The sequence below is a fragment of the Trachemys scripta genome, chromosome 6 (genome assembly GCF_013100865.1).
Source record: "Trachemys scripta elegans isolate TJP31775 chromosome 6, CAS_Tse_1.0, whole genome shotgun sequence".
Taxonomy (NCBI): domain Eukaryota; kingdom Metazoa; phylum Chordata; order Testudines; family Emydidae; genus Trachemys; species Trachemys scripta.
Window position 1 is genome coordinate 40787028 of NC_048303.1, and position 13179 is coordinate 40800206.

A 13179-nucleotide genomic window follows, 5' to 3' on the forward strand; every position below is an offset into this window, starting at 1 on the left:
TCGGCTTAATATAGATCATTAATTGTTCTGCAAGGACCTGGGTTTAAACCCTGTCACTGCAGCTAAGGTATTAACCAATTAGCACTTTATTGTTGTGCAAAGGTGTAGATAATTATCATGTAATTAAGCAATTCTACTATATTAACCCTGTGTCATTGATTCAGGGAAACACTTAAACACATGCTTAACACTCAAGTCAACTTAAAGTTAGGCATGTGCTTAGGTGCTTTGCCAAATCGGGACCTTAAATTACAAAAGCCACATTGTGTTTGACTCAAATGCTACAGAACCAAAGACATTCTGAGGCAAGAATAAAAATTCAGGCCAACATTCTATCGTACAGCTGTAATGGTTTAAAAAACAACCCACAAACGCTTCACTTTCTGCTGCTATTACTAAGTTGTATTCATTAAAAAGTCATTTGAGCATTAGTGTGAGCTTTGCCTGAGTAAGGACTGCAATGAGCTTGTAGTAAGGTGGGATGCTTAGTGGGGCACCCCATAGGGAAGCTCCTGGAGCCCCGCATCTGCACTAGGAAGAGCGCAATCTGCAACATCCCATGCAGGAGTGCAGCAAACTCCCCCTCGTGAGACCGGAGAACTGGGCTGGCTAGTGCATGGGGGAAGCTATGACTCTGCCTACTCCAGATTAAGCAATTTGCTCCCAAGATAGGGGAGCAACTCAGCAGGAGTTGGGGGGACTGCCATTCTGGCCAGCCCTTATGCTGGGTGGAAAGCAGACTCTTTACTCAGTGTTTGACCCAATGATAAGACCACCACGCACTTGTACAATGTCTTTCTTCTGAGACTCTCCAAGCACTTACAGCAGTGGGCAAGTAGTATACAGGGAGATTTTGGAAAACCAGTAAAGTGCCTGAAACCAGTATTGCTTATTGCTAAAAGCAGTCTCAGCTTGACCAAGGCAAGAGGGGAGGGGGTTTTGGGTGCCACAGAAAGGGCAGTTTGCCCGCATGTCCTTCCTGAAAAAAATTGTGTTCAAGTTGCTGATACATGCATTTTAGAAGAGCAGGATGTGCCTTCAGGAATGTGTCTAACAGGGTCTCAAGGCTGCCAGCTCTGGGAAAAACCCACACCTGGTTAATCAATAATCAGAAGGAAGCCTCTTGCTTGACCATTGAAACTTCTTGCTTAACAAGTTTTCTTTGAGGAACATGTTATTCTATTACTTTGTATAAATAAAGGGGGGAAAGTTTGAGGTAGTGGGACTCTTCGGGACTGGACTCTCCCTCCAGATGCATCTTGTGTTCCCGACCGGCAGACGGGCTGCTGCTGTGCCACTCGAAGCCACACTCAACTTTGGTAATTATCGAGGGTTGGGAGTGTTTTACTAACCTGTTGCAGACGTGTGTAAGTGCTTGAGACTAAGTAAAGTTTAGCTTTCAATGAAAGCACTTTTGTGTTGTCCTGTTTGTGCCAGCCATCTATAGGTCGGACGGCCGTGTCTCTCCTGATTTATTTCCTGACACCACCTCACACTGAGTAAAAGTTACCAAGAGCTTTGGGTTGAAAGAACCCCGGGTAACAGTATCATCACCACCAAGGGAAGATCATCAATAGGATTTTGCCTTCTTTGAAGGACAGATAATATTTACTGCATTGGAGCCTTTTATTGTTTACCTTCTCTGGACTGCCAGTTCTTGGAGTTCTCTTTTATTCTATAGATCAGTGACCGAGTGAACTATGTTCAAAAAACGTAACAAATAATTTGCTGAAAAACACCTCTCAATTTTTAAACCAAATAATTTGTTTAGAAACTATTTCTCCCCGATAGCGAGAGGTTAGGCACCATTAGAAATTCTATTACACACAAAACTGTTTGAATGTTCTCTCCTTTCCTTGGCTGCATCGAGTCTGGACAGCTTCATTTTATTTTAATAACTCTTTGCCTCAGTTATGCTGCAGCTGGAGAATTTGTGACCTAGCTCACGTTCTTACAAACAAGGAAAAATGGTATGTATAAGATGAAAAAGGACTTCCTCTGTCTGTTTTGCTGCTGAAGGCAGTTGGCCTGGGTTAACATCTCTGTTGTCTCAATCATTGATGAAAGAGGGAGAAGGAGAAAAAAGCCCCTTTAAAGTTGTGAAAAGTCTTATTTTTTCTGAGAAAAGAATGACTTACAGGAGTGACGAGTTTATCACAAGTTACACAGGGACAGATTGCAAGCCCCTTACTCTTGCTGGATCATGAAATCAGTGAGATTATTCATGCAAATTACTGCTCACCAGTGGGAGTAAACAATTTCACTCATAATTACTGTTACACAGTACCAGTGTAAAATATTTGGAACCTTATTCTGCCTGATTTACACTTTCATGCAGACCCAATAACTTCAGGGGTGAAAATCGGACCAGAATTTGGTGTGTCTAAAATCTTTTGCAAAGGATTTTGAATAAAATAAATCCTCTTCCTATATTTGATCCCTTGGACTGCATATTACAGTATCTGTTAGTGGGTTCATGTGAACCATTTTTACAGTTTTAGTTTGGGTGGATTCAGTTGAACAAACACAAAACATACAGCAAAACTCAGCTGAAACAGCAGAGTTTCATTTGATTTGGAGGTCTGGGCAGGTCTACATTTAAAACGCTGCATCAGCACAGCTGTCCCATTGCAGCTGAGCTGTATTGCACTTAAGTGAAGGTGCTCCTATGTGGATGGGAGAACTTCTCTTGTCAGTGTAGTTAGCTACCACCTCTTGGAGAGATGGGTTATGTCAATGGGAGAAGCATCGACATAGCACTGTCTACGTGGTGGGTTAGGTCAATGTAACTACATTGCTCAGGTGTGTGGATATTTCAGATCCCTAGTGATGTAGTTATACCGATATAGGTCTGTAATGTAGACCTGGCCTATGAGACTCAAAACCAGATGGAGCTGCTGAGTTTTGCATGTCTTCCACCAGAACCATAAAATTGGCCTCTTGGTTTGTGGTTTATGATGTTCCAGGGTGCAAGCCAGACCAGTGAGGGGCTGTGTCACTACTTGCCCTGCAACCTGGGGTGCCTCACAATTCTTTGTTGCTGTAGCTCCGAAACTGGGCTCCTTATAAACAGCATGCAAGTCACACCCTGAGTGTCTGGGTATAGCCACAGCCCTGGCCCAGCAGTTCTGACCCCAGCAAGCGGGCAGCAAACACCAGCCGCACTGTGGCTTCCAGCAGCATTGGTTACTATTTGCATGGTGACCCCAAGAGGCTCCCTGTTCTGAACTTTCCCCCCTGAAAATGTGTGTTTTTCACTCTTCAGCCCTCTTCTAGACAGTCAGGTATATTAGTCCATTGCCCCTCTAAAGGTATCAACATACAACAGTCAGCTTTCTTAAATGAAGTTACCCAAATAATTCATAATACCAGATTAGTTTTAATTAAAGAAGAAAACAAGTTTATTTAACTATAAAGAGAGAGATTTTAAGTCAGTGCAAGTAATGAGGCATTAGAGTCAGAAATGATTACAAGAAAACTAAATATAAAACTCTTTCTAAACTTAAACTAAACTTGGTTCAAGGTGAAGTTCAAGGTGTTTTCAGTACATAGCTGAGCAAACTCTCAGGCCAGGATCTGATCCCAAAGTCTATAGATAGGCTGTTTCTTTTGTCTTCTTATGTGGAAAAGAGAGATGGATAGGGAGAGATAACTTCGGGTGCTTTTGCCCCCTCACTTTTATAGTTCAGTCACCCGTAGAAATGCAGTTTCCTGAGAGTGACTCCTAGATTAAATTCTTTCAAGCAGAGAGCAAAGCGACATGGAGTCTGCTGGGGGGAGAGATTTTATGCTGTTGTTTGCTAAAATGCTGTTTTGTTTGTTCCTTCCTTGCCAAAGAATGGCCACTTGACACCTGGCTAGAGGTGTCACCCTGTCCTTGGTCTTTGAAAAACAGGTTTACCCACTCCCAAGACTTGTCTGGTAAACGAGTTCAATTAACAAATGACTCATCACGAATGTACTGTACTTGCAAATATCTAAAGAGTTTCTGGTTCTCATACAAACCTTCAGAACCTATTTCTCCATCTCATAATCTAAACTCTATCATAGATGTAAAATGTTATGCTTTACACTCTGACGTCTGATTTTTTTCCTGAACAAAATATAGATGCTAGCATTTTTTATGGATGCTTCTACTTGTGTGTGTGTTTATATGGGCGGAAAGTCAGAAGCCAAGGTTGAGGTTACCTGGAAGTTTTATTCAAATTGTGTCTTTCTCCTACATGTATAGCTTTTCTTCTTTCCTTTGTGGCCTTGCTCCAATGATCTCATTTTCTCTTGTCTGCCACTATTTCTAGTTTTTAATGTCTTTTCTCTTCATTTATGCACTCATCTCCTTTCATTTGCCTCTCTTTCTTCTCTATGCTCCTTGAACACCTTGTTTTTCCACTGTTGAGTGTTTGGGGTTCCTTCCCCCCCCCCAGTTTTGCATCTCTATTTTTATTTCCCTTTTGATTTTTTATTTCCTGTGTTTGTTTCTCTTCTTTAGTTTCCCCTCTGAATCATTCTTCTGTTTTGGGCTTTGCAGCATCATTATCCTCTTTGAATCTTCTTGTCTCTTGACTACAACGCCCTCTCAGTCCTCCCTGGTTGACTCAGCCAGAGCTGTGTGGGAAGTGATTGCGAGTGAATCAGTGACTTGGTGCTCAGAGGGGCATTAATAATCTATTTATTTGCAGTTCCTACCGGTATATCTAACTCCTTCTCCGGTGACCATTTTTCAGATGGAGCTATATATAATCCTTAGACGTATGAATATGGAATACACTTCAGAGAGGCTGGAAGAGTTACTTTAAGGACGGAAGTGGCTGAAAAATTGAAAAGTTACAAGTAGCAACAGCTAAAATTAGTCCTAGTGGAGAAGAGATTATTAGCTAGGTGAATTAAGGATCTTAAACAGCAGGTGGCCTGTTTCCATAAATCAAAATGTTCTAATAAACCTACAGTATAATTCACATTCAAGTGTTATGTTTTTATTTAACTGTAAAATGCAGAAATTGTCTTTCATCAGGCTAATGTAACATATTGTGGGACGGGACCAAATTAGGGCATGGTCTAGAAACTTTTATAGTATATGGAAATATTTTGTGATATCTTAAAATACAGTTTTGGAGCATTTGTTTTCTTTCCAGCACAAAAGCCCCTTTCATTCCTGTAATTAAAACTGGTAAATGGTTAAAGTTATGGAACACACAGAGATGATTTTTAAATGGAACCAGATTTGTTAAAAGGCTGTAAAAGTATCTCTGTCTCCTGGGAATCTCACTGGTGGTTCCCTCCTGAGTCTCCTGAACACACTAATGTGTGCTGGCTCTGGGGAAATGTTCACATTAATAGGACACTGGCTAATGCTTTTTTATTGTTTTTAATGTTATTTTACTACCAGTTGTTTCCAGTGCCCTCTTGAAAGCTTGAGCATAAGGGACCTGAATTTCCTATCATTTACACTGATGTAAATCCAGAGTAACTCCCCTGACACCAATGGAGTCACAATGGTGTTAAACTGGTATAAGTGAGGGGAGAAAGGTTGTGCAGAAGAGCTGCTCTAGAAAGAGATTTTCCTACTTATTTCAGCTCCACTCATCGATTGTATCTGTGCAGATAGACCCATGTGCTTGTGTGGACCCGTGCAGTCTTTGTCCTTTCCTATTTTGGTAAATAGTATTTTCCCCTTGGTTTGGAATAGAACTGAAATGAACATGTTTCTTTTACTTTCCCCCAGAATAACAGTGACCAGTCTAATTGGTTCACAAAGGGTTTGAAGCAGCACAGGGGTCATGGACACAATCATTTGGGGAGGGAAGGGAGCTGAAAAACTCTGATAATATCCCTTTAAAGGAACATGTGACAAGCACATCGTAGCTATTTCTTCCAAGACTGGTGAGCTTTAAACTGATGTATCAACTTCAAACCAATCCTCTATCTAGTGAGCCATCCACCTGAATCTGTTCCTTAGTGCTTCTGTTGAATAAATATTGTTCAACCAAATTATATGTGTCCTTTGTTAATTTGCTTACCACTGTGTTTTCTTTTTCCTGAGTTTTAAGAATCAGAAAGATATTCTATGGAACTTCCTCCAGCTAAGGGAATGTATGTGGCTGTGTTATAATCCCCAGAGCTGAATGCTGTTGAGTGAGACAAATAAAAGAAGAGTATGGAAAAATGAATAAAAAGTTGAGAGAAAAGTTGGAATACAGCATCTTTTTCTGACAGTAGCTTTTCATTTTAGGAGTTAATGGGGCAAACCTTCATTTTGGAGGTACATTACCTCACTCCCCTTCCAATTTGGGCACTGCATCTGGTAAATATTAAACTTTTAACCAGTCCAACTGGAAGTTGACTTTTAATATAAAACTCTTGGAAGCAACCCTCCTTGTAAATACAGTGTTATAGGCCGGCCACAAAAGAATGGCATGAGATCAAAAATACCATACACTGTTACTAAACTTGAAATAAAATTTGCCATAAGAAGAGTACTTGTTTAATTTCTACTTTCAAATGACCCCCAAGTAATTAGATAATAGCCTAAATGGAGTTCCTAATATGGATATAAATAAGTAAACCTGGAAGGTCGGACATTTTGGAGTGTTCTCAGATTTAACACTGCAATAAAAAACCTGTGTACATTAAACCTTACCAACACCCAAACAGAACGTTAATCTGTATCGTACAGAGATGCATCAAAAAGAGAATTGAAGTTCAAGAAGGTGCAGATCCTTCAGACATCACTTGTGTGTTGTTACAAAGATGGAGAAACAACTTACTCCTTTTCTTGTAGAATTATCCAGTTACCAATATTTTAAAAGACAAATTTTCTAGATATTGGACAATGAAAAAGCATCCTAAGAAACTCCAAGTTGGTTTTCCAGGTCATAATTTTTTATATTCATCATTCCATGGGCAGTATAGGGAATGATCATAAATGTTATCAGTGGTGCTGTAGAGAAAACAAAATCTGAATTAAAGCTGAGATTTTCTCTGCAGACAGACTCAATAAGAGGGATATTTTCATGTGACACAACAACCAAATGAGTTCAATTAACAGTTATATAGCAGCAACCACACCTAGACTCATTCTAGGCTCTTCTGTTTGAACGTGGGGGGGTTTCTTAGGGTTTTTTTTTTTTGAGTATATAAAATTCTTAAGAGGAAAATTCCTTTCAATCTTTGAATTTGAATTATTTTCTCCCTCCCCCTTGTTTATTTGGTGTTCTCTTTAACTCTTATTTTAAAGGTACTTTCACTACCATTCTCAAAACTACGATACCTGCACGAGGAAATAAGGAAACAAATCAACAGAGCCAGAAGTATACCCAGAAGCCTCCTGCTGCAAGACAAGCCCAAGAATGAAACCAACAGAACTCCCCTGACCATCACCTACAGTCCTCAGCCAAAACCTTTCCAATGCATCATCAGTGATCTACAACTCATCCTGGACAACAATCCCTCACCTTCACAGGCCTGGGGAAGCAGGCCAGTCCTCACCCACAGACAACCCGCCAACCTTAAACATATTCTCACCAGCAACCACACACTGCACCATAATAACTCTAACTCAGGAACCAATCCATGCAACAAACCTCGATGCTAACTTTGCCCACATATCTACACCAGCAACACCATCACAGGACATAACCAGATCAGCCACAACATTACCAGTTCATTCACCTGCACATCCACCAATGTAATATACGCCATCATGTGCCAGCAATGCCCCTCTGCTATGTACATCGGCCAAACTGGACAGTCCCTACGTAAAAGGATAAATGGACACAAGTCAGATATTAGGAATGTCAATATACAAAAACCTGTAGGAGAACACTTCAATCTTCCTGGACACACAATAGCAGATTTAAAGGTAGGCATCCTGCAGCAAAAAACTTCAGGACCAGACTTCAAAGAGAAACTGCTGAGCTTCAGTTCATTTGCAAATTTGACACCATCAGCTCAGGATTAAACAAAGACTGTGAATGGCTAGCCAACTACAAAAGTAGTTTCTCCTCCTTTGGTGTTCATACCTCAACTGCTAGAAGAGGGCCTCATCCTCCCTGATTGAACTACCCTTGTTATCTCTAGACTGATTCTTGCCTGCATATTTATAACTGACTCTGGAAATTTCCACTACATGCATCTGACGAAGTGAGTATTCACCCACGGAAGCTTATGCTCCAAAACATCTGTTAGTCTATAAGGTACCACAGGATTCTGTAGCTTTTTACAGATCCAGACTAACATGGCTACCCCTCTGATACTTTCACTACCAGGTAACTCAAGAGATGTGAAGAAGTCCCTGTTGCACCGAGTTCCCTGGGGCCACCACAGTTTTGTTTTGCTTGTTTGCTCCAGTTCTTTTTTTTCCTTTTTGGCTACTTAAAAGCATAAATTCTTTCAGATTATAACTAAAGAATACAAATTTCAAATTCAGGCCCTAATCCTCTGCTGGGTTCTGGCCACTTTACATTGTTCCAGTGGTGCACGGTGGCCCTATACCTACACCTAGTATGATCCACATAGGAAGGATCTACCAAGCACCTGGGAAGCATGTTGTGATGCAGAACTGGTATAAAGGCAACTTTACCCAGTGTGCAGCAAGTTTCAAAGAATACTGGTCAGATCTTGCTGTAATGCTATTTTCAGAAAAAAGAAATGATTTTCTGAAGAGATGGATCAGGACTGACTCACACTGCATGGTATTTAGATATGTGGATGTTGGCCTCTGTAAAAGTCAATGACACGTGAAGATATTTTTTGCTACTCTCCCTGGCATGAATTCATAGACATGGATTTATAGACATTACAAGTATAAGCAAGGGACTCATATAATACAATTAGATCAGAGCTTTGACTTAGACATCTCTCTTTACTGACTTTTTTTTGGGGGGGGGGGCTTGTTGTGCCACATTACTCTCTTTAGCTTAAGTAACCTGTCCATATATTTACTCATGTTTCATACCTGTGCACTCGTTCCACTTTTACTGTGGGTAACTATCAGAACAGAGGACTGGTGAGGCAGTATGGTAGGATTCCATTCTCTTTTATTCTGCCATCGTCTTGCCATCAACACAGCATGCTCAAATGGGGGCAGTGCAGGAAGAAGCTCCTCTTAAAGTTATTTTCTCTTACTTGAACTAGCGTTCAGTGTCTTGCCTTGTCTGTCTTAGATTGGCAGCTCTTCAGAGCAGGGAACAAGCATTACTATATGCTTGGAAAGCACAGGGTAAACTTCTGGTGTCATATATATTATTATAACATATACAAGGCCAAATTCTCATCATGCTCTTGTATTTTTGCACCAAAAAGGCTATGAAGCCCACAATCTGGTATAGGTGTGTCAGGGTTCCCTCCCCACTCAGAACTCTAAGGTACAGATGTGGGGACCTGCATGAAAGACCCCCTAAGCTTATTTCTACCAGCTTAGGTTAAAAACTTCCCCAAGGCACAAATTCTTCCTTGTCCTTGGACGGTATCGCTGCCACCACCAAGTGAGTTAGACAAAGTCAGGAAAAGGACCACTTGGAGTTCCTGTTTCCCCAAAATATCCCCCCAAATCCCTTCAACCCCTTTCCTGGGGAGGCTGGAGAATAATATACCAACCAAATAGGTAAACAAGGTGAACACAGACCAAACTCTTGGGTTTTTAGGACACTAAAAACACTGCGCTACAGCCAAAATGCTTCTGAAATAAATGTAGTCAAACGTTACTAATTCTGGGTCACTGAGAACGAAAATGATGCTTAAAATTGTTGATTGTCTCTAGTTTTCAAGATATGCTATTGGGTCAGTATATACGACCCTTGACTTGGGAATGGCAGAGGATAAGTGAGTTATAAAGGGAAGGGATCTCAATTTAAACCAGAAATGACTAAAATACATCTTTGACTGGATCTATGAATAAATCTATGACTGGGTTTGGACAGTACTTGCTTTTTAGGCAAAACAATGAATGATGCAATCTGAAGCTGGTATTGCGTCAAACATGATATGAATTGCATTGTGTTATTCCTAGAAGTCATGGATGATGCAATCATAACGAAGCTTGCATCGCTCTGCTGAACAAATTACCCTATATCAGCTCTAGAAATCATACAGTGTCATGCTCTCTTATTTGTCAGTGTTTGATTTTGCAAAGGGACACATTTCTGTTTAGCCAAAGTGAGCAGAGATGCCTCATACTTGTATGAACAGTGCAGATAACTTCTGCTATGTTTGTAGTGAAGTGACTTTTGCATCACAAAAGCGCAGTATAACCACTATGGTTAAGAAAGCCTATCACCTTTATTTTGGCAGCAAAATTGGAGATCAGGACAAGAGGTGGGCCCCACACATATGCTGCAACACTTGTGCAACAAATCTTTGCCAGTGGTTGAACAGGAAAAGGAAATCTATGCCTTTTGCAGTGCCAATGATTTGTAGAGAGTCAACAGATCATATCAGCAATTGTTACTTCTGCATGGTGCCTCCAGTTGGGAAAGGTGTGTCAAAGAAAAAAAAGTGGACTGTGCATTATCCAAACATTCCATCAGCTATACGCCCAGTATCCCACGGAGAAGGACTCCAGTTCCTGATGCACCAGAATCATTCTCACTTGAGTCAGACGAGGAAGAGGAAGAGGATGAAATTTCTGGTCCTGAACCATCAATGTCACAGGATCCACATTTTCTCCCATCCTCCTCCTCTGAACCACACCTCATAACACAAGGTGAACTGAATGACCTTGTCAGGGATTTGGAACTACCCAAGAGTAAGGCAGAGCTGTTGGGCTCCAGACTACAGCAGTGGAATCTCCTGGCAGGTGATGTTAGGATTTCCATGTTCCGTGACCGTCAAAAGGATCTTGTCCCATTCTTCTTCATGGAAGGTGATCTTGTAGCCTGCAACAACATCGATGGTGTGATGGCAGCCCTCAACATCGTTCACGATCCAGATGAGTGGAGACTGTTCATTGATTCATCGAAGACGAGTCTTAAAGCTGTTTTACTGCATAATGGCAATGTTTTGCCATCAATTCCAGTTGGTCATGCAGTCCATATGAAGGAAACCTATGACAACATGAAACAACTTTTGAGGTGCATAAACTATGACCAACATCAGTGGCAGCTTTGTGGCGATTTGAAGGTTGTTGTTCTCTTGCTTGGTCTGCAGACTGGATACACAAAGTACTTCTGTTTTCTCTGCGAATGGGATAGTCATGCAAGAGATTCCCACTACATCAAGAAAGATTGGCCACTCCGACAGTCATTGGAGCCTGGGAGGAAAAAAGTGTTCAGCAACCACCACTTGTTGAATCAAGGAAGATTTTGTTACCACCCTTACACATCAAGCTGCATCTGATGAAGAACTTTGTCAAGGCCATTGACAAAACACAAGCAGCTTTCAAGTACCTCCGTGGAAAATTTCCAAGGTTAAGTGAAGCTAAGATAAAGGAAGGTGTCTTTGTTGGGCCTCAGATTCATGAACTTCTTCGAGAGGATGCATTTGACCATGCACTGCGTGGCAAGGAAAAGACAGCATGGAAAGCCTTCCAGTTAGTGGCAATACATTTTCTCAGAAACAACAAGGCAGACAACTAACTACGGGTTGTTGGTGGAAAACCTCCCCAAGGCATACAAAAGCCTTGGTTGCAACATGTCACTAAAGATACATTTTTTGCACTCTCATCTAGATTTTTTTCCACCGAACTGCGGAGCAGTGAGCAACGAGCACGGCGAGTGATTTCACCAGGACATTGCAACAATGGAGAAACGCTATCAGGGCAAATGGAGCCCATCAATGCTTGCAGACTATTGTTGGACAATGACAAGAGATGCTCCATTTAATGAATACAAGAGACAAGCCAAGAAGCACCGAGTAGACACTGAATAGGACTAACCTATGTACATAATAGGTTTTTGCCTTTTGTTTCATAATAAATTTTATTTATATAACCCTTTTGCTGATTTTTAAAGTGTTACATAAACAGGACAGGTGAAATATTATCATGTAAAGCAACCATAAACACATGAAAAGACCTAGGTTTACAACTTATGATTAAAACTCTACTATCTACACAATATACATAGACATAAAATGTAAAAACTTAAATATCTTAGAAACAGTAGTCAATCAGTTGTTTTAATTGTCATATTTGAATTCAGCACATCAAAATACATAATGAATAGCACATTTTATCTCTGAAGCAGACTTCTCAAAAATTGTAGACCAGTGAAACCAATCAGGTTCTTAAAAACAGAACTTTATTATAAAGAAAAAAATAAAAGAAGCACCTCTGTAAAATCAGGATGGAAGATAATTTTACAGGGTACTAAGAGTTAAAACACAGAGGATTCCCCTCTAGGCAAAACTTAAAGTTACAAAAAACAGGAATAAACCTCCCTCTTAGCATAGGAAAAATTCACAAGCTAAAACAAAAGATAAGCTAATGCAGTTCCTTGCTATTACTTACAATTTGTAATCTTAGATGCTTATTTCAGATATGGCTTTAGGAGATGTATTTTTCCTTCCCTGGTCCCTCTCTGTCCCAGAGAGAACACAAAGAAGCACAAACAAAATCCTTCCCCCCACAGATTTGAAAGTATCTTCTCCCCTTATTGGTCCTTTTGGTTAGGTGCCAACCAGGTTATTTGAGCTTCTTAACCCTTTACAGGTAAAGGAGGGATTTTATGCTACCCTTAGCTGTATGTTCATGACAAGGTGGAACCCTTGGGTGACACAGAGCCAATATTGCTCCATGCTCCCATTCACACAGCCCCTGGTACAGCCAGGAGAAATAGTGTGTGGCTAGAGTACGGCTGCTCTCTGGCTAATCCTGACTGCTAGAACAGATCCTTGGTACTAAAGGCATCTGATCACAAAGCCAAACTAGGCCCAGAATTGAAAACTTGCTTAGCAGTCAAATAGCTCCTATTCCCCACCTGCTCAAGTCCTGTGATGAGCACAGCTTGCCTGGACCCAAAATTCAGGGTGATGGCGTATGGATGCATGAGGTTCCTGTATTCTAGTCTGTTTCCCTTTTGATTGATGTGATAAGATATTCCTCCTGTATACCTGTCTGCTTGTTTTTTCCTATTCCTAACTCTGAACCATATAACGCACAGTCTATACAAGCCTCTTCAGATCACTGCTTGTTAACTTCCTGACATATCCAAAAAATCAGAAAGGACACTTTCTACTCTTCATTTC